This window comes from Mesocricetus auratus, unplaced genomic scaffold, assembly GCF_017639785.1.
Source record: "Mesocricetus auratus isolate SY011 unplaced genomic scaffold, BCM_Maur_2.0 Super-Scaffold_100676, whole genome shotgun sequence".
NCBI classification, from domain to species: domain Eukaryota; kingdom Metazoa; phylum Chordata; class Mammalia; order Rodentia; family Cricetidae; genus Mesocricetus; species Mesocricetus auratus.
Genome location: NW_024429266.1, coordinates 62423635 through 62445672, shown reverse-complemented (window position 1 = coordinate 62445672; position 22038 = coordinate 62423635). Strand labels below are relative to the sequence as shown.

At 43.7% G+C, this 22038-nt stretch overlaps 1 protein-coding gene across 2 annotated transcripts in view; it reads right to left on the bottom strand.

Moving 5' to 3' along the window:
• The window catches only part of Nckap5 (NCK associated protein 5), an 831052-nt gene that overhangs the window by 673798 nt on the left and 135216 nt on the right, over positions 1 to 22038 (bottom strand). The window lies entirely within an intron of this gene.

Here is a 22038-nt window from a genome sequence, read left to right as displayed (position 1 = left end):
TAGATTTCTTCCACATATTCTGCAAGCCTCTTCCTGGTGAGCTTGAGTTTGTTTTTGCTTGGCTATGATGTGAGGGGAGAATCAACCTCATTCTGTTCCCTGGGAATTGGGCCTTTCTATGCTCTTACGTCAGAGCTGAGGGGAAGAGTATCTTCCAGAAAGAAACTCCTAGTATAGTTGTCCATCTTGCATGGACAGGCAGACACAACATCCTGACCACAGCTGGACTCCATGAGCTGACCCGGAGAGAGATAGCTCTTCCTAGTAGAGCTCTACTGAAGATTCTCATATCATGCCCTCACAGGATTGCTACTATAAATTACATCTGGCTTGCTTTCTTTGCCATAGATCTCTTTGCCCAAGACTCTCCCAATAATAATTGCATGTTAAGATTTATCAGCCACAAGGCCAAGGCTATCCCATGCAGCATATCATACAAATTATATTAAGCACTTCTAATATAGATAAGAAAATTGTTAATTCACAGATGTATTTTACAACAGACCTTGCAAATCCCTTCTAGAAAACTGTCATAATAAATGTAAAGATTTGCCATATTCAAATTGGGACACTATATACTCTGTAACCTTCTGAATATTACCTAGCAGAAAGAACACTTAGTTACTTAATTCCCCAGAATGCACTAGTTCCTTTTCTGCAAGCTCATTTATAGAATGAACACACCAGAAGGTAACAGGACTCTATGAGCTGTCAGAAGACATGAGGGCTAGTGAGAAAGTGCACTGTAAAAAGCAAAGGCGCCTTTACCCACCCACTAAAGCTCTACTGAATTACACAGAGAAGGTATTTAATAAAAAGGTTGTTTTGAAAATGGTCTCAGATACCATTGGAAATGCCATTCTATTCTAAACACAGAAATGGTCAGGTGAGTGCAAATATGAAAAGATGCCCAAGAAGGAATCACTGAGATTGATTTCTATAGGGCTGGATAAATAACCATAGGGGATAAAGGGTTTTATTATGGGAAGAGAAGGTACTCAGAGTATTGAATATGAGATATTTGAAAGACTGGTTTAAATTATCTTAAAGGCAGCTAGGGATATAGTAACTTGCCACGCAAGCATTCAGACCTCAGTTTGGATTTCCAGAACACTGGGAGCAGTAGCATGTATCTGTAATCTCAGCACCCCTACCAGGAAGTGGGAGGAAGAGCCAAGATAATCTCTGGAAGCTGGAGGGTCAGACAGTCTAACGCACACAGAAATGAATGGAAGACTCTGCCTCAAACACAGTAGAAAGTGAAGACCATCACCTGAGGTTGTCCTCTGACCTCCTTATGCCTGTTGACTAACACACACAGGCGCACACACACAGGCGCACACACACAGGCGCACACACACAGGCGCGCGCACACACACACACAATGCACATACAACAAACATACCACCTATATACAAACTGCACAGAGTTATCTCAATAGAAAATGATCTGACCAACAATACCATTCTAAAACCAGTATGCATCTGTTGTTTAAATTCTAGCGAGCATTAGTAGATACATTTGTTTATTTTAAAGATTTTATTTTTATTTATGTGTTTGCATGTATGTCTGTGTCTGTACATATAGGCGTGAGCAGGTACCCACAAAAGCTATAACAAGGCATTAGACCCCCTAGAGTTCAATGGTCTTGAGCCACCATATGGATATGGGGGAGCTGAACTTGGGTCCTCTGGAAGAACAGCAAACACTCTTAACCACTGAGCCATCTCTCCATGCCCAACGTTTATCTACTTTGGATTAAAACTGGTTCCAACCAAGAATCACTAAACCCAGCAAGTGTTAAAATACAAAAAGGGACAAAACTATTGGTCTTTCAAGAAACACTTAAGAATGACTAGGACCCAAGCCCAGGAGATGGAGAGTAGGCAAGAGGTCAAATGTACAAGAGGAGGCAATCTAAGGACACTACTTACAGAAGGCCGGGAGAATGGAGCACCCTACAACTGAGAGATAATTCAATGGATTTTAAGCACCTGCCTCAATCCCAGTCAGTCAATGGAAAACAGAGGACTGGAATCAAGGGTGAGCTTAACCTGCAAAGATGCACCCTTCATGACTAAGGACCATCCTCCAGGTACTGTGAACTCTAAAGGTATGCAAAACAGTGCCATAAGCAGGCCACTGGGCAATTAAAATGAGAGCCTGTGAAGTAGAAGATCGTTGTAAAGAGTAATGTAGAAGGAAGAAAGAGGAAAGAGGAATGATGAACAGATAAAGAAACAGATGAAGACAGAGAAGTGTCACCAGAGATGGCCTGGTCAGTCACTAGAAGGCACCCCTCACTGCTCTGACTATGGGGGAGCCCTGAAGCCTGGAGATAACTTGTCCTCATTCTGGATTTGAGCAAGTGGTTTCTGATTTGAGGTTTTTGAGTTTCTGCTTCACACAATCACAGCTTTGTAATTAATACTACAGGGAAGGTAGTAGATGAGATAATCTGGGAGATGGAGATGGGGAAAGTTGCTGTCTTCAGGGGACAAGGAACTTACTGGATTGTGGGGAGCTCTGGTACCCAGAGGAGGCTCAACATGCTCATTACACAGATGAAAGAAAACTCCACTACTAAATAGTCAATAAAAGCAAACTAAAGGGACTTTCTGTGACTACAGGTTGGACATGATAGATTTAGAAGTGGTTAAGGAGGTCAAGATTCTGGGTGTGGATTGGGGAGGTGGCTAAATGTAAAATGTCTCTGTGCAAGCATGATGACCTAAGTTTGAAGTCCAGCACCCACATATAAGCAGTGAATAACAGTGCACATCTGTAACCCCAGGGCTGGAGGCAGAGCAGCAGAGATAGACAATTCCTGGAGTTCACTAGGCAGCCAGTATAACCAATAAGATGAGCCCCAGGCCCAGCAAGCAGCCTTGCCACAAAACAAACAAACAAGTAGGTAAATAAAAATACAATGGCGATCAATTGAGAAAGACACCAGACATTGACCTCTGGCCTTAACACTTACACAAGTATCCACAGGTACATGTACACACACACACACACACACACACACACACACACACGCACACACACACACACACACTAAAGCACACACACACATACAAACAAACAAGGCCTTATGCCTACTGTCAGGTAAGAATTCACGATGGGAAAGCCTACCCAAGGGTTTTCTTTTCAGCATTTTATATAAAGCATTCAACCTTTTCCCCTAGTGTTTCCATTGAAGAGAAACACTGTTAGAACATCATTAAAGGGGGCAATTGTGAAACCTGCAATAATATTTAGAAATATCTGCAGGAGAACTAACTCCATTTACTCACCATGTTTTCAAGTAGTGGGTGCGGACTCTGTCTCTTGCCACACAGCATGGTATAGATAGACATATGTGTATTAAAATTAATGAAAAAGAATGGACTCAGGGGGCTTGTCAGAAGTTCTCCCAATTTAAATAGACCTAAGTAACTGTGAAAACTGGTCAGTTTACACATGAAGTCATGCCAGTTTAATGCAGAAAAGCCCCATTGATACTGACCACATTTTTGTCTCCTATTAAATTGCTATATAAATATATAAAGCTGGTCTCTAATGCTATATGTCGACACAAACACATTTTTGGCCAACAAAAGTCTTTCTATTTTTAACCTCAGTCTTTCTTGCTGTGTTCTTAAATTTAAAAAATTCAATACAGTAATTTGGGGGAGGATACATGCTACTGTGTGTGTGTGTGAGAGAGAGAGAGACAGAGAGAGAGACAGAGAGAGAGAGAGAGAGAGAGAGAGAGAGAGAGAGAGAGAGAGAGAGAGAGAGAGAGAGAGAGAGAGAGAGAGAGAACAACTTGTAGAAAATCATTCTCCCCTTCCACCATGTGGGACTTGAACTCAGGCAAATAGACTTGATGGCAAGCTCCTTTAGCCACTGGACAATTTTACTGGCCTAGAATTCTTAAACCAATGTTTACCTGCTCACACACACAAATACATACTTACACACCAAACATTCTCTCTGTACACACACACACACACACACACACACACACACACACACACATATGCTTGCATGTGGAGGTCAGGAAACATCCTTACATGTTGTTCCCCAGGCACTGTGCATCTTTTTGGGATAGGCTGTCTCTCTGGTGTGGAACTCACCAAACAGGCTGGCTAGTCAACCAATCCCAGGGATCTGCCTGCCTCTGCCTCCCCATGTGAATCACCATGCATTTTTGATACGTTTTGATACGTTTTGGGTCAGATTTTGGATCTGAGGCATTTTCCCGACACAGCTCTCTCCCCAGTTCCTCCTCCTAACACCTTTTTCTTCCGTTTATACTTAACCTTTCTTGTTGTTTTTCATCAGGTTCAACGATAAAATTGATTGAGCTTAATGGCAATTGTGATGGTCAGTTTTCAGTTGTCGCTGGAGCAACAATTAAAAGTTTATTGTCATGGAGCTAAGATGGCTATGGACAGAAGGGCCCCCTGAAAGGATGTGCCATGTACCAGGTCCCAGAGCCTTTGAATGTGATCTTATGTAGAAGTGGGGTCCTTGAGTGTGCAATTAAGTAAACTCTACCCAGATGAGGTCACTCTGTGTAGTACCAGGTAAGCTCCAATTCCAGCGGTAAGAGTCCTTAATGGAGACTCTGAGAGGACAAGAAGAAGGAGAAAGAGAAAGAAAAAGAGGAGGAGAGAAGACAGAGGAGGAGAGAAGACAGAGGAAGAAGATGAAAAGGAGAAAGAGACGAAAGAGATTTACAGTTATCAACAAGCTAAGAAATGTCTGAGCCGCTAGAAAGAAGCTGAAGGAGGTAGCAAGGGTTCTCCCCTGTGACTCTCAGAGGAATAATAAAGCCAACTGGGAAACAAACAAACAAACAAAACCAAAAAACCACCTCATTCCTAAAAGAATTAGTCAGCACAAATTCATTAAGGTTAAGGCATTCATTTTTATAAAGGAAATAGTTAATGAATAATTAAAATACCACATATCACTGTTTATGGTTACAATGGTTATTCCCATAGTACTAAAAAATACAGAAACTTGACTTAAATTTACTTTAGGTAGCACCTTGTAAGAGTTCAGTAAAAGGCCCGAGGCAGTTACACAGGACTACCTGCTGTTAAAATTCTTTTTTGTAGGTGTTGATGAACATATTTAGTCTAGCCAGCAATGTTTTACTGAGTTTGTAAAAGTATGGATGTCTAGTGTTTAATATAAGGCTCTCAAATTTAAATGACTATATTTCACAGCCATATGACCTGTCTTAGATTTTTCAGGAAAGTTCTCTCTCTCTCTCTCTCTCTCTCTCTCTCTCTCTCTCTCTCTCTCTCTCTCTCTCTCTCTCTCTCTCTCTCTCTCTCTCTCTCTCTCTCTCTCTCTCTCTCTCTCTCTCTCTCTCTCTCTCTCTCTCTCTGATGTAACTGTGAGAACTCCAGGCTGACAACAACAGTTCAGGAAAGTTCTCTCTCTCTCTCTCTCTCTCTCTCTCTCTCTCTCTCTCTCTCTCTCTCTCTCTCTCTCTCTCTGTCTCTCTCTGTCTCTCTCTGTCTCTCTCTCTCTGATGTAACTGTGAGAACTCCAGGCTGACAACAACAGTTCAGGAAAGTTCTCTCTCTCTCTCTCTCTCTCTCTCTCTCTCTCTCTCTCTCTCTCTCTCTCTCTGTCTCTCTCTCTCTCTCTCTCTCTCTCTCTCTGATGTAACTGTGAGAACTCCAGGCTGACAACAACAGTTCTGATGGTGAACAGGGTGAATTCCTCATCAACATGTGGTGCTTAACTGGGCCCTCAGTAGGGTTCCACAGCTAACCTGAAGTTATATGTGCAAACAAAGTGTGTGTGTGGTGTGTGTGTGTGTGTGAGAGAGAGAGAGAGAGAGAGAGGAGAGAGAGAGAGAGAGAGAGAGAGAGAGAGAGAGAGAGAGAGAGAGAGAGAGAGAGAGAGAGAGAGAGAGAGAGAGAGAGAGAGACAGAGAGAGAATCCCACACCTGCTACTGACTGCCCTAGGGTGAGTCTAAGCCACCGCTCACCAATCACCAGCTGGGTTCCATGTACCTGATGTGTCCTGTCCACCTGGGGATATTACACCCCACTTTCCCAGGCATAGGTACCCCAGCCATTTGTACTTTTGTTTCCCTTACTCCTCTGGGGATTGTAAATTGTGTACAGTAAGATCTTGCCTTCCAGTTTTTCTAGCTGAACATATACCTGGAAAGAAGCAATAGAGAAGATGGGGAATTATGCTTTGGAAGTGTTGAAAGAATGAGAGTCTGCAGTTAGGCTACATATATCCAGAACACGTGAAGAAAATAGCAACAACAGAAACAGAACCTAGGGTTTTGGCATAAGTAGGAATCTATACCTCATTATGCGTGTGATGCCAGTATGTTTGTCTACTGATGCTTAGCAATCGAGGAAAGGAAAATGTGTTTATACACAGTGGAATATTCCAGTTGTAAGGAACAAAGTCCTGTCATTTGTGTCCATTGTAGGAAAACTGATATAACTGGAGATAATCACAGTAAAAGAATTAAATTGTTCTAGGCGAGACAAATATGTGCTTTCTCCCATCTGTTATTCTCAGATTTTATAAAGTGGGATGGTTAGATTTTGTTTTTTGTTTTCAACTAGTTCAAAGTTTCAATCCAGCTTTGGACAATGTTGGAGTAATGAGTCTCTACCATAGCAACCCATCACTCCCAGGTTACAAGATGGCCTCAAACCATGACTCCTGCTGTCCAGAATGGTCCCACATCTCAGAATGGTACCTCCAGACCATGCCCCAACCCTGCAGGTGGTAAAATTGGACTGTCTCAGAGTGACCCTCAGCACACACTTATCTTGGGTCAGAGTAGGATGGTGGTCTCCCAGGTCAGGGGTATGCTCCCTAGGGTTTGAGCCTCTGCCTCAGCTGTGTCTCAGCCATAAGAATCTTGTTACCTATGTGTTATATTGGCAACATGATGACCTGGCACAATTCTTGGGAAATAACCCCCTGGAGAGGCTATGCCTCTTGGATAGCTGAGGACCTGACCCCCCACCCCTCAACCCCCAGGCCTCCAGATGTCAGTTCACAAGATACAAGTGCCAGAGACTACCTACCCCTCCAGGATACAGGACTTCTGAGACATTTCCCATAGAAGGCTGGGAAGGAATTAAGTTGTTGGAATCCCTGATTTGACATACTTGGAAGTTCAAGACCAGCCTGGGAAGACTAGTATATACTGAGACTGTGTCTTTCCTAGAGGGAAAGCCTCAGGAAGGCACAGGGAGGGGAGGGGAAGACTGGGGATGAGAAGAAAGGGATATGGGCAAATCTTCAAAACTAGAATCCGTGAACAGTAAGCATTTACTCTTCTGAATTCATCTCTTGTGGAGAGAGATCTTATCTGCACCACTGACCATGCCCAAGACCACCTGCCCAAAAATAGCACCACCTACCATGAACTGAGCCCTCCCCCATTGATCTTATGGTGGACTTTCCTCAACTGAGGTTCCTTCCTCTCAGGTGATTCTAGCTTATATCAAGTTGACTCAGAAACTGGCCACCATGCATGGTCACTCACAGTTGACTCAAGAATAAACTGCCAGTCTTTATGGTGAGGCTCAGGTTGACTTTAATAAAATCACATGGTTAAGAGAGGACCTAAAAAGTCTAACAGGAGGAAAGAAAGGGGGTGGAAAGGCTTCTGAGCCCTGAGCTTTGACCATAGCTGGACCTGCCTCATTCACTCATGCTATGGCTTCAGTAGGCTAAAATCAAGCAAAAGATAAAAGTACAAGGAAGGGGGGGTATGCAAGGAAGAGGGCGAGGAGGCAATAATGGACACATACATACAGAAAGACAGAGAGAGAGAGCACAAGAGCAAGTGACAGCAGAAAGGACTTCAGGAACAAGAGCTCAGTGACTAACGGGGGCAGTGAAAGACGAAACTTGCTCCATCTGAGGTGGGAGAGCAGGAGTAGCTTTCTTTCTATTAACTGCAGTTCCCCACCCAGGAAAGGGAGGCACTGACAAATAATTAAAACCCCCAAAGAGCACTGGCTCTGGAATTTCGCTGCTCTTAAAGTGAAGGAATCCAAACTGAAGCTCTAACAATTCTGTTTCTGGGCTCTGGTGAACCCAAACCTTCCTTGTCCCATTTGGAGTGATAGAAGACACTTGTCACTAGTGCAGTTTAAATGTTTTAAATTTATTTTATTGTTTATTACTTTGCAATGATTATGGTTTATGGTTTTACATTTTGGATATTCTTGGTTTCCACTGACCCACCCATGGCTCCATCTCTCCTCTCCCTGCCTCCGTCCCAGCTTCTCCCCTTGTCATCAGTATCTCTCCCTCCACTTTCAGATCACGTGTGTCCTAGCACCCTCCCCCACCCTCTCCCTTAAATCCTCTTGTTTTCTCCTCTCATGGGCCCATTTCTGATTTCATGACTTCTACCAACACTTAAATCCTCATGTGGCAGAGGAAATACACTGCTCCTGTTTCTGGACCAGGGTCACCTCGATTGATAGAATAATTTCCAGTTCTACCCACATTCCTGAAATTTCTGTCATTTCATATTCCTTTCTAGTAGTTTTTGATAGGTTTATGACAACTTTGTCTCCGACAACTTTGAGATTCCTGGGTTGGCATGGAGAACATTGATTGTCTCAAGTGGGAAGTTGTGTGTTGATCCCACCATTCACTGTAGCCTCAGCTGTCTTGCCGAAGAGGTAAAAGCCTTTCTTTGCTACTTCCGTGAAGCGTTGGAAAGGTAGGGTCCAAGAAGGAATGTTCATCTGCTGTGTGTTCCAGATGGACTAAGGGCTCTGGGACCTCAGCCTGAACTTGTAGGGAAGGAGGATGCTGTGTTCGATTGTTCATAAGGGAAGATATTTCAAGTTTTCTTAGAAACACAGAAATGTTTGCTCTCAGCATAACTGCTGCTTTCTCCCCGGGCTTATCTGTACACAGTTTGAAAACAGAACAAACAAACTAATCCTAGTCCCTTCTGTTGGCTTCTTTTAAATCCTTGAGTGATTCCTAGTCAAAACCAGATTTGCCCAGGCTTCCATTTAAGAATAATCCATTTACCACAGCATTCAAAACAATTAGGCAAGCCAGGGAAGATGGGTACTGTGGGGGTGGAGGAGCTATTGAACCCCACCGAGCACACCCCTCCACGGCAGGCAGTAAGTGTGCCTCACACTTAACAAGCTGAGCCTGGACCATCTTAGTGGAGTCGGGAACTGTGAATGAATGTCCCTCAGGCCTTCCACTGGCTGTTTTGCAATCTGTGTCAAACTGAGGCAACCATGAGAAAAATTAAAAGTACCATGTGCAAAACAGCGCAAAATACAAAGAATGTTACAACTAAAGTGCAAGTGCTTGGTAAGCTTGAAATCCTAGACGACAAAGGAGGGAGACTGGAGCACTGAGTTAGAATTAAAAACAAGTGTTTTGTATGCAAATACAAGTGAGCCTGATTTCATTCCTGCTTAGGAAGGAAAACAAAAAAACCAAAGGAAATTAGCCAGTATTACAGGGTGGGGAGCAACCTCAGGATGCACAGACCCCCACCTGTCACTCCTCCTTAGTAGTCTTCACAAGGTGTTTAAACCCTTCAAACTGAAAAACCTGAGGACCAAGAAAACAGGAGTGATATGGGGAGCACCACACAGTCTAGGAGAGGCTAGGGTCAGGGCCAGGTCAATTAATGCATTTTCCTTCATCTCAATGTTAAAAGATGGCCAAACGCTTTTCTGAAGGCATGTCTAGAGAGGGAGGAGCAGAAGCCTTGGTTTGTCCTCGAAGCAGTGTGGAGCGCCACAGAACAATGGGTCAAATATTGCAACCCTTTTACTAGGCTTTGAATGGGAGCGATTTTGTATTCATTTTGTTTTGTTCCTTCAGTTCTGGGGATGGCACCCAGAGCCTGTGGTATGTGCTTGCTGCTACCACAGAGCTAAATCCCTGTTTCCTTGTTTACATGCAGATTTCCCTGTACATGAGTAGGTGGGACAACTGCTACTGATTAGAAAATATTCAGACAGGTCTGAAGACATGGCTCAGCCATTGCCAGCAGGTACTTCTCCTGCAGAAGTTCCCAGAACTCACAATGGATGGCTCATAAATGCCTGTAGCCTACCCTCCAGGAGCCCCAGTGCCTTTGGCTTTGTGTGTGTCTTCGTTCACATATACAAATACACACACATATATTTTTAATTTAATTTTTAAAAATTGAAATATTCAGCTGGGAAGTGGTAGTAGTGCACACCTTTAATCCTAGCACTTGGGAGGCAGAGGCAAGCAGATTTCTGTGAGTTCGAGGCCAGCCTGGTCCACAAAGCTACATAGAGAAGCCCTGTCTTGAAAAACAAAAACAAAAAAAAATTGAAATATTCAGACAAAAGTCATGCCTATACTGAATACTTCCAGATTACTTTCCTCACTCTTATTTCCCAAGCAATACACGTAACAGTTATTTATACAGCATTGTATTGTGTTAGGCATTATAAGGAATTCAGGGTGATTAAGAGTATTTAGGAAGACATGTACAGGTTGTCTGCCATTGTATATAAGTGACTTGTATATTCTGGGATTCTGGTATCCTTGGGTGTTTAGCGTCTCCCTCATAGACGCTAATGGAAGCTACATATTTTTGTATATTTCTCTCTGAGTGCTGTCATATACTATATTCCAATGTCTTCTGCAGCTGGCACCAGTCTCTGAGACTATGAAATTCTCCAGGCCAATGCTTATTCCCTCTGCATTTGACTCATGCCCATCTCATGAATGTAGACTGATTCACACTAAGTTAATGCTTCCAAAGCTGATTGGTTGACATCTAATAATCTCTCATACTGATTGCCAATTTGGCAACATCTACAGTTGCCAGGGAAACATCTGTGGGTTCATCTGTGAGGGATTTTCTAGGTTAGATTAATGAAGTGGGAAGATATGGCCTGAATGTGTGCAACACCAGTGTATAGGGTATGGTCCTGGACAAACAGACAGGGAACTAAGGATAAGCATTCATCTTTCTCTGCTTTCTGACAGGGATGCAATGTGGCCAGCCTCCTCATACAGTCTATCTCACAATGGTGGACTGTATCACCTTGAACTGTAAGCCACATAAACCCTCCTTTAAGCTTCTTCTTGTCGGCATCTCATTACAGCAATTGGAGAAGTAACTAAAAGAGCATCATCCAGGCCAGGAGACACTGAGCATCCCTATGGTTTGACTTCAAGGGGAATGATCATATGACCCACTTACAATTCTCTTTGCCCTTCTACTTCTACAGTGGAAGATATGTACAGCAACTCTCACCACACTAGTGACAAGAGCAGATGTGCCTGGGTACCAGTTCTAGCCAGAAACTTTTCCCTGCCCCTCTTGAGAGTCTGCATCTGCCAAGAGAACAACATGCCCAGTAGCTGGTTTGACTGTTACAGAATCTGACCTCTAAGATAAGGTCAGAAGAATGGACCCCACCCTACACAGCAACCTGGCTTCAAGCCCATCCAAGCCCAGTGGGCCACAGCTGATGGACAGAGCCACAGCTGAGGAATACCCACTGGCTACTAAAAACCACCATGTTCTCTGAGTTGCTACTACAGCAAAGCTAGTATCAGTTGCTCTTGAAAGCAAACTCTTGGCAGAGTTGAGACAGAGGCCAGTCCTGTGTTGGTTTGCTTGTAAAGGCACAGTTCTTTTTGACATGAGGGGACATCTGTAGAAGTCTGACTTGCTACTGGCTGATGTGGAGGCAAACCTTGGACCAGATTTCCCTGCTCATATGTAAACATTTATTAAATAAGCATGCTCTGGCAAACAGGCATAAAGAACAACCCTCATTTCCTGTTGTGCAAACTCGGGGAAGGCCTAGCTGTCTGTCTTTCCAGGTAGGTCCCCACCCACTGCTTTTCATGAAAGGCAGAGACTAAACATCTCAGAGGCTCAAGTCTGTTACCCCTTTTAGGTAAGAATTAAAATTCTTCCTAGCAGAGCCTGTGGCAGAGGATACATAGGAATTTAGGTGGAGCTTCTATCCTGTAGGGGCAAGCCAAACCTTCCTACACTCTTAAATCTTGTTCATACAACAATGGTGATTATCTCCAAACTGGATGGAACTAAGCCATATCTGTCAAATATTTAACATGCTGAGCTTCACCAGTGAGACTAACATCCCCAGTCCAATGAGAAAAGCAGCAAGTTGAAAGAGGTTGTCTTATTCTTAATTATGTGTGTGTGTGTGTGTGTGTGTGTGCGTGTGTCCATGTTGTGTGCATGGATGTATGCCTGTGGGTGCCTGTAGAGGCCAGAAAGGGGTGTCAGATCCCCTGGAGCTACAGCTACAGTGAGTTGCCTAACAGAAAGGCTGGGAACCGAACTCAGGTCCCCTGCAAGAACAGCAAGTGCTCTTAAGCAGGAGCCATCTCTGTAGTCCAAAGGCTTGCAACTGGACAAAAACAACTCACAACCTTTTCAGAGACTCTGGTACTGGTGGATACAGCAATGGTCCAGTATGTTGAAATAAGCCTGCCTAGTCACTCATGGAATGAGAATTTCCCATTGAGAAATCTGGCTGCCCTAAAGTAGAATGGCTTACAATGATTTGGCTTCGGAGGCAGAAAAGGAACAGAAAAGGAAGTACATAAGTAATAAGCACATGATCCCAGACAATGTTGAGAGCAGAGCCTGCGGCCAGGCTGCCTGTGGACACATGCAGAGATAACAAGTTCAGAAGGAAGAGAAGATCAACATGCAGAGATGGATAGCAAGATGAGGGGAGGAAACCTTAAAAGGCAGGCCCAAGGTGGGGAAGATTCAGACTGGAAGATGGGAATGGTCTCTAGGAAGGAACAGCAAGGTAAGCTGTATCTCCTAAGGTTTTAACCCTCTTGGCAGGAACGAGGCATTCTAAACAGACTTGTGCTCCTCACTTTGACCATCAGACTGCTGAAACAATGAATCCGAAGAAACTGGCACCCCCCCTTTCCAAGAATCTCATGCTGGAAGAAGGAAAAAGGTGAAGCCTGGGGTCCCCTAGAGGAGGAACAACTTGTCAGGTCAACTTATAGGGGAGAGTCGAGCCCATTTGATGATGGGTCAGCGATGGGCCGTGCCATACCTGGACCAGGACTGCTTAGCTATGGCACTCATCTTGCCATCTATTTAAAACTAAGGTCATGTCAGGGGTGTCAGTGACCTGTCTCCATACCTGCTTCTCTTCCTGGTGTGGTTGTATTGGTTTCACTTTCCTTTCTCTGCCCCTCACTATTACTTGACTGACTACTGGAGATGGGGCTGTCAGAGACTCCGACCTTGACAATCTGGTAACAGAAGCAGACACATGCCTGCATCCCTGAGGCAGGCATTGCAATCTCCACAATCTCCATGTTGCCCTTTCTCCACCCAGCTAGCTTCACTCTGAATGTCACCTGACAGGTCCCAACAGACACTAGACTTTCCCATTCACTTTAAAATGGTAGAGGTAAGACTTGATGACCTCAGAGGTCATCTGAGTTTGTGCCATTTGTCAGGAGTTAAGCACTGTATGGTGAATGGGAACTCAAGGACATGTGCCAATACTGGTGTCTTTGGGACTTAGAACATAATTGGGTATCATTAAGAATCATCTGTGGTAGTAGAGGCACTTGGGGGGGGGCTTCCAAGAAAGATCAATGACCTTCCCAGTGTCACACCATTTTTATTATATATTTGCCATGATTTAGGAGCTAAATGAAATACAGTGAGTTCTTAAAAATCACATATATGAACCTGTGTGCACACACATTCACACAAACACACACAGACCCTGAAGTTATTTATGAAGCAGGGATCAGACAAGGCCTAATGGATACAAACTGAAATTCTATAGCCCCACCGACTCCATGGACGATCTATATGTGACTCAAAGACAAGGTGTCACTCCAAACTGAGGCTGCCTTTTGATTTTCTGGGGTCAGAAAACTTTTCATATCAGAAATCTGTTCCCTTTGATTTCCACATGGTAAATAACTCAAGTGGAATCATTTGCCCCAGGGACAACCCTGTGTCCCCATTACCACTGAGAATCAAAGGACAAAAAACAGAGGGATGCATGCGGTGGGGGATGGGTTCAGTGCATTCCTTATCAGGCCGAAAAATGAAATACACTATGAAAGCCAACTTCCTTATCCAGGTCCACTATTGAGTTAGTTTTTATAGAATTTATTCTGCCCAGCCTCCCTGCTAGAGCCTACCCACAATGCACACTGTCCTCATTTCTCTCCCTGCTTAGGCCATTTTATTTCATTTTCTAAAAATCACATTTAGGGGTGTGTGTGTGTGTGTGTGTTCCTATAAATGGGGGCTCACATGCTCTGCATGCACACATATGGTGGTCAGAGGACAGCCTCTGGGATGGGTCCTCACTTTCTGCCTTGTTCGTGACCAGAGATTCTTTGCCATTCTGTCTAGGTAGCCATGAGCTTCCAGGGATTCTCCTGTCTGCACCTCCCCACTTGCTGCATGAGCACTGGGACTGCACACGTACCCTACTGCAACTGGCTTTTACATGGTTCTGGAGGCTCAGGGTAAGGTCCCCACACTTGTGTGGGAAGTTCTTACCCAGTGAGCCAGCTCCCCAGCCTCTGCTTAGACCATTTTAATAGTATCCTGTCTTGTAATTCTATCATGCAAATAGATTCCTTTTTTCCAATAATGACTCTGTTAGAGGTGGCACTTTACAGCTCCAAAACTAGGTAAGTAACAAACATCTTTTTACATATTCTTTAAGACGCAAGTTAACTTCTCAGGAGATCTCAATGACTTTTCACTTCAGGAGCAGATGCAGGTCCTGGCTAATGACCCCCACACACACACACACACAAACCTGCTGAGTCAAGAGTTCACTGATAGGCAATGAACTTTGACCTACAGTATGCTTGCTCTTCTCCAGCTGTTAGTAAATACACAAACCAAGCTGCTTCTGCCCAACTGTCCTCTGAGTGACTTCCTTTGGTTATACAGGTTAATTCAATCCAGTACTCCCTCCAATGATGCGTTGGTTCCTGCTGAAGAAACAAGTCCTTTTGGGCCTTATCATAGCCAAAAAGACATCAGGTTTGGAGATGGCAAGATGCCTCAGTGGGTAAAGGTGCCTGCTGCCAAGCCTGAGTGAGGACTTGAGTTCAATACCTGGGACCCATAAACCCATATGGTAGATGGAGACAAGTGACTCTTAAATATGTCCTCTGACCTCCACAAGCACACTGTAACATGTGCACATATTTACACACACAAACACACACACATAATAATAATAGAATCTGTAATAATAAAATTTGTAATAAAGTAAGTAAAAACATTGGGAAAAAAAGGAGACTGTACACTTGGAATTCCTTACAAAGAGCTTGCAGTCTGCAATCTGGATATCACCAGCAGCCACAGATCACAAGCACACATAGTTGCTCCATGGGCAATATTCAAAGAATCAGCTGTTGCACTTGAATCAGGTCACCGTATATAAAGCACAGAAGCTGCTCACTCTGTTTGGGGCATCCACTGGACTGTGCGATAAGGCATCTGGTGAGGCTGTGAGTCCCTTCCAAGTTTTCTGCTTCGAGCGTGTGACAGCCATCTGGCAGAGCAGCTGCACGCTTGGGTCATCTGGGGAGCTGGCTGACCATAACTCTCCCAGATAATATATTCTAAGGTCAAAGGGGCTCCAGCTCTTACTTTAAACAAGTGTGTTTGGTCACCAGGGGTTCTATTGACCAGTGGGCTGCAGAACATGCTAGTAAATTGCAGCTACCTTAATTAAGCTAACTCTAGCCCTCAAAAAGTACAGGCTGGACCTCAGGAAGGTATTTTTATTTCATATTTGAACACTTGCAACCATGCTTCCTATACACCAAAGTTCTCCTTATGGATCTTTCAAGAACAGCTGATTTTTCTTCCCATTTTTGAGAGCATGAATTCACTTGAATGGGTGTACAGACACAATATAGATCAGCTTCAGTTTTCATTCCAGAGATGCACTCATCTAAGAAAAATGTAAAATACTGGACCTATGAGATGGCTCAGTAGGTAAAGGTGCTTGATGCCAAGGCTTACTGACCTGAGTTTGGTTCTTAGGATCCAAGTGATGAAAAAGAGAACTGACTCCCACAAGCTGTCTTCTGACCACACACACACACACACACACACACACACACACACACACACACACACCTGCACGCACATGATAAATAGGGAGATATAGGGCCCAGGGAGGTAACTCAATGGGTAGAGGCACCTGTTGTAAAGATTGAGTTTGATCCACAGGACTCATGGTATAAGGACTCATGCTCTGACCTCTACATGTGCACCGGGGCATACAAGAAATACGTTAAGATGTAATAACAAAATAAAATAATATAGATGTAAAAATGTTTTAAGTAAAATACTCCGTTGAGGACTGGTCTATGGGCAACTTCAATTTTGAGAATGGGTGTGTGTTCCAACAGTCTCCTGGAACAGAATAGTTCTAGTTTCTATGCAGTAACAGTTTTCTCTGCTACTAAGCAATCTTGAAGCTCCATGTGCTGATAATTCTCAATTCTCCTCTGACTCCACATATCACAGTGGGTGACTATGTGTGCAACAAATGCCAAGAAACCCTCCTCTGTGTCAGGCATTGAGAGGGGCTCTGGGTCCAGTAAGACAAAGTGCCCTGTCTAAAGGGTGGCATGGATGAAAATACTACTCTAGACATTTTTTATTAGCTGGCTCTCCAGAATCCAGAAGATAGGAAATGTCCTACATGAACGTAACAGAAGTGAATTCTGAAAAAAGAAAGGCCTCTCCCAATTCACCAAGGAAAACAAATGTCTGTTTTGGGGCTACTTTTTAAAAAGGATATATTCATTTATTTACCTCTGCGTGTGTGTGCAAGCATGTGCATGCATGCTAGCAAATGAGTGTGTGTACTTGTGTCCATAGAAGTAAGAGAGGACATTGGTTGCCCTCTGTCACTCTCCATCTATTTCCTCTGAGGCAGGGTTCACACTGTACCAGAGGCTTGAGTTTTCTAGCCTAGGTTGGAAGCCAGCAAGTCTAAGTGATCCTCCTGTCTCCCCAACACCCTTGGAGCAGGGGTTATAGGTATGCATGCACTGGGCCTCCAGCTTGTTACATGGGAGTTGTGATCTGAGTTCCACGCCTCAGAGTAATACAGCAAGCCCTCTTAACCACTGAGCTATCTCTCTAGGATTGCAATACCTTTTTGTGCTCTCAGGATTGCCTGTAGGGTTTCTGATAACTTAGTACCTTTAAAAGGGAAAACCTGTCATCTGTGCTCTTAGGGGGAAACACCCCAGCAAACAGAGGCCATCTCCAGCGGGTAGGGATGGCTCAGTGGGTAAAGTACTTGCTGCACAACCATGAGGCTCTAAGTTCAGATCTCCAACACACAACCAAAAAGCCAGACACAGTGGCATTGCACGTCTGTGTCACTGTCACGAGGAAGAGGAACAGATACAGGCAGGTCCTTGGGGCTTTCTGCCCAGCCAAGCAGCATAGCTCATATAGACAGCCCCAGCCAGGTTCAGTGAGAGACCCTGTCTCAAAAGAAAATACAAGCAAAACAAGGTGGAGATAGAGACAGCCGTGTGGACCTCTGCACGTGTACAGAGGAATGTACTGCTCACAGGCATGCACATACAAAAGCCCTAAGATGCTGGCTCCCCTTCAATGCTACACTGAAGTTACAGGGTAGCCTCTGTCACCCACCTGGGAACATGACATGGAAAATAACTTGCTTTATCAACACGAAATTAAAAGGTTAGTTTTGTATTGTGTGGAAATTGTCACAAGGTATAGATTTTTATTAGCTGTTTTTTTGTTTTACCAGTCTGTAAGACTGTCACTCAGCCTAGACTCTCCTGTGCTTCACGCGAGACATACTTGTGACCCTGAGTCAATGATTTCAGTGATTTATCTTGGAGAAAACTCTCAGTTCCCGATGTGAAGCTTCTCAAGTTTAAGAAAAGAAGGCTTCAAACGGTTCTCTGCCCAATCGTTTGGTTTTGTATGTGCCTTAGTGCAAGGAAATACTCAGAATTGCTGAAAAATGCAATTTTTATTTAAAAATTGCTAGTTATCTTGCTTTTAAAGTGTTACTTAAGGGCTGAGCTGGGGAGACAGCTCAGTGGCACTTCTTAGTTGGTGACCTGAGTTAAATCCTGAGTCTCACAGGGTGGGAGAAAATTGACCAATAGAAGTCATCCTCTAATCTCTATACCCACACATTGGCATGTGAATATATACACACTAAATAAGCAAATATACACAAATACATAAATAGTGCAAAATAATTAAATTCAGCTAAAAAATTTAAGCCACTTTTAATTTTCCTCCTTTATGAATGAATCATGGAGATAGGTATTTTTGTTCCTGATAGCATATTTTAAAACAAAGAAAGCAGCTCTTTTCTTCCTTCTTTCCTTCATTCCTTCCTTTCTCCCCACTAAGGTCCACAGGACATTTCCTTCCACTTGACTCATCTGTGTTCCAATAATGACCCCCAACAGTTGGCACTCTGATTAGATCCTCCCAAAAGGCCAGCTCCTGATTTTTAACAGTCACATGGGACAATTTCCCATTAACCCCAATTGCCCCACCTCTAACACATGTGCATCTGTCTTGCAAGGTGAGCCTGCAAGGCTCTTATTAATATGTCACAGTTAGTCATCAACCCTTGACCCATTTTCCCAGGTTGATTTTGCAAGTTCAGTAGGTCAGTCAGACACATTGCCCCAGAAACTCCCAGATTGGTGGCAGGTGTCTCTCCCAGTGGAGAGGTGACACCAAATGCTAATCAGTGAGTTTTGGATGGGGAGCCTCAGGCTTTGTGAGCTCACAGAGAGGAAGCTATTGTCCTTGTGGTCTTCAGTGGAAAGACTGCGAGAAACAGAGTGTAAATCAAAAGATGGAAAAGGCAGACCTGGGAACAGAGGCTAAACAACCCTGGTGTGATTTTGCCTGGAGACGAGAGAGCCAGATCCAGGGGTCAAGTGGGCAATAATGGTGAAAGTGCCATTATGCCATGAATAAGGCCAGCTGTTCAGCCATTTCAAGTGAGAAGAAAGGGAATAGATGAAAATGGAAAACAGATGTAAACTTCAATGTGAGAAATCTGTTCAACATAAGTGGGAAATTTCACATGGTAAGGGCCATAAAGTACCTAGGGTAGTAAGAGGATAACACATTTCTTACAGTTTTAACATGAAGACTATATTTTTGTCAAGATCTTTAAAATCAATTTGCCTCAATTCAGAGAAATAAGGGTGGGGGTGGGGTGGGGTGGGGATGTCCAGGCAGTGGAGAGAGAGAGGCTCAATCAGTTAAGGACTTGCTAAGCAAGTACAAGTGTAACAATCTGAGTTCAGATCCCAGCAACCATGTACAAAGATGGGTACTGTTGAGAGAGCTTTAAACCCATTGCTGGGGAGGGAGGACAGGAGGGTCCTTGAGCTAGTTGGCCAGCTAGCTTTGTCACCTGTGACAGATCTGTCTTAACAAATAAATACGATGATGAATAACTGATGAGAACACCCAAAGTCAATCCATGGCTTCTACATGCACACATACATGTACAAATGCCCTCTCACACACACAAAGATGTTGGTACCCACTTAATTTTAAGCAATTGCTATGTAAGATCTTAGGGATCACAAACTGGGCTTGACAACTAATAGTCTCTGAGAGGGATGCTGTTAGAAGCTGCCACTCCTTGACTTTCCTTTAATGATTTTGTAGGAATTGTCTCTGAGGCTAAGTGATTGACAAATACCTTAGGTGATTGACATCTGAATCTACGTTTACAGCTAATCAACTATGAGACATCAAACATACCTAGAGCCTCAATTCCCTTCACTATCAAAAAGACAATAGGTTATGCCTCTTCCTCGGATGGCTTGGAGGATCAAGTTTCAGGAGAAATAAAAAGCACAGGGAACCCAGGTGTGATGTTTTGTCTCAACTGCCAACTTGATGAGAGAGAGAGAGAGAGAGAGAGAGAGAGAGAGAGAGAGAGAGAGAGAGAGAGAGAGAGAGAGAGAAAGAAAGGGAGAGAACCCTGGGGCATATCTCTGGGGATTATCTGGATTAAGGTTACTAAAGTGGGAAGATCCACCACGCTTGGCCATACCTTTCCTGAACTGGGGTCCTGGACTGTATGAAGAGCGAAAGGAGGCTAAGTACAAGCAGTCCCTGACTGCTGATATCATGTGACCAGCTGCCTCATATTCCTGCTACCATAATGGACTGTACTCTCAAAATGTGAACCAAAATAAACCCTCCCATACTTAAGCTGCTTGTCTCAGGGCGTTTTGTCACAGCCATAGGAAAGGTGACTAAGGCACCAGGTGTTCAATCATCATAGTTCAGATCTTAGAGCTGCTACAAAATAGAAGAGGCAGGGTCTTTGAACTATTTCAAGAACTCACTCAGACACCAGCTCCAGGAAGGATCTGGGGCAAGTTGAGTTCGAGGGGGATATTTCAGAGGGGTTTCTGCTAGAATCTAGCCTTTTCTGGTCTCAGCCTGATGTCAGTCAAAGCTGGGTGGCATATGTCAGCTCACATAGTTCCTTTATGCAAAGGTGACTCCTGTAGTTCTCATCTTCTCAGTGGGAAATTTCTCGACAGGAGATCCTAGAATAGCAAGCAACATTAGAGAAGCCTACTGCCTATGTGCTTGCAACAAATAATTTTGAAGTAAAAAAAATTTAAAGGACAAATATAATGAATACATTTAAGTGTTACAACATAGGAACAAAGCTGAGGAATTTTGTGCCCCTCAGTGTAGGCTCAGGCTGAAGATATATTTAGTATCAACCAAAAAAAAAAAAACTCAGTGTGCCAAAAATCCCATCTCTCTACAGAGAAAATATCATTCAAAATGCATGCAAGGCATAAGCAGATGGCTCAGCCTGAGACATAAGGAGCCTATAAAAGTCTGAATTAGATTCCTAGGACCCACATTAAAAAATATATAAACCTTGGCACAGTGGCCTGTACCTATAATCTCAGCACTGCAGAGGCAGAGTCAGGAGGATCCCTGGAGTTCACTGGCACTAGCCATCTGGTCTACCTGAATCACTGAGCTCCAGGACCAATGAGAGATAAAAGGTTTCTGAGGAACAACACCTGAAGTTGAAGTAGACCTCTGCCTCCACACATGTACAAACACACATACACATAGCCCCCTCCACACACTCACCTGTACACATATGAAGATGAATACAAGTATACATGTGTGCCGCACACAGAGAGTAAATATCCAAAGACAACTTTGTGTATTTCAATATCCAACAGACTGTGATGGATGTGTTGACACTTCCTTTCATTTCTGCTGAATGGTACTCTCTCCTATTATTCTGTATTGTGTTTTCTCATCATACCTTGGGGAGGTGGGGTAGGAGAATGTAGTGTTAAAGTGATATTGACAAGGTTAGATAGATCTGCTTACTCCCAGACTTGTCCATAAAATTCCCAGTGGAAACAGAAATGGACTTCATAAAGAGAAAGCTACTTTTGCTGCATCCAAACTGCCTCACCCTAAAGCCCTTCCCCTTGCTGCAGTCCCTTGTCACTCATCATTTTCTCCCTCTCATAAAAGACAATTAAAAATGAAGCTAGGTGTCTATAAGAGCTAGTTCCAGGCCAGCCTCCAAAGCCACAGAGAAACCCTGTCTCGGAAAAAAAAAAAAAAAGGAGCTAGGTGATGGCTCAGTGAGTAAGAATGCTTGCTGTGCAGTCTTAGTAAGGACCTGAGTTAGAATTCCTAGACCCCACAGAAAAAGCCAGGCCTGACTGCTAGCCCATGCCTGAAGCACAGCACTGTGGGGAACTGAGGCAGGAGGGTCCGTTGGGCATTCTGAATGTCAGCCTAATTCTAGGTTTAATAAGAGATCCTGTCTCAGGGAAATAAGGCAAAGCAGTGATAAAGCAGGACGTATGAAGCATCCTTTTGGCTTCTGTGTGTGTGCATGAGTACACACACACACACACACACATACACACACACACACATGCACACACACATGAAC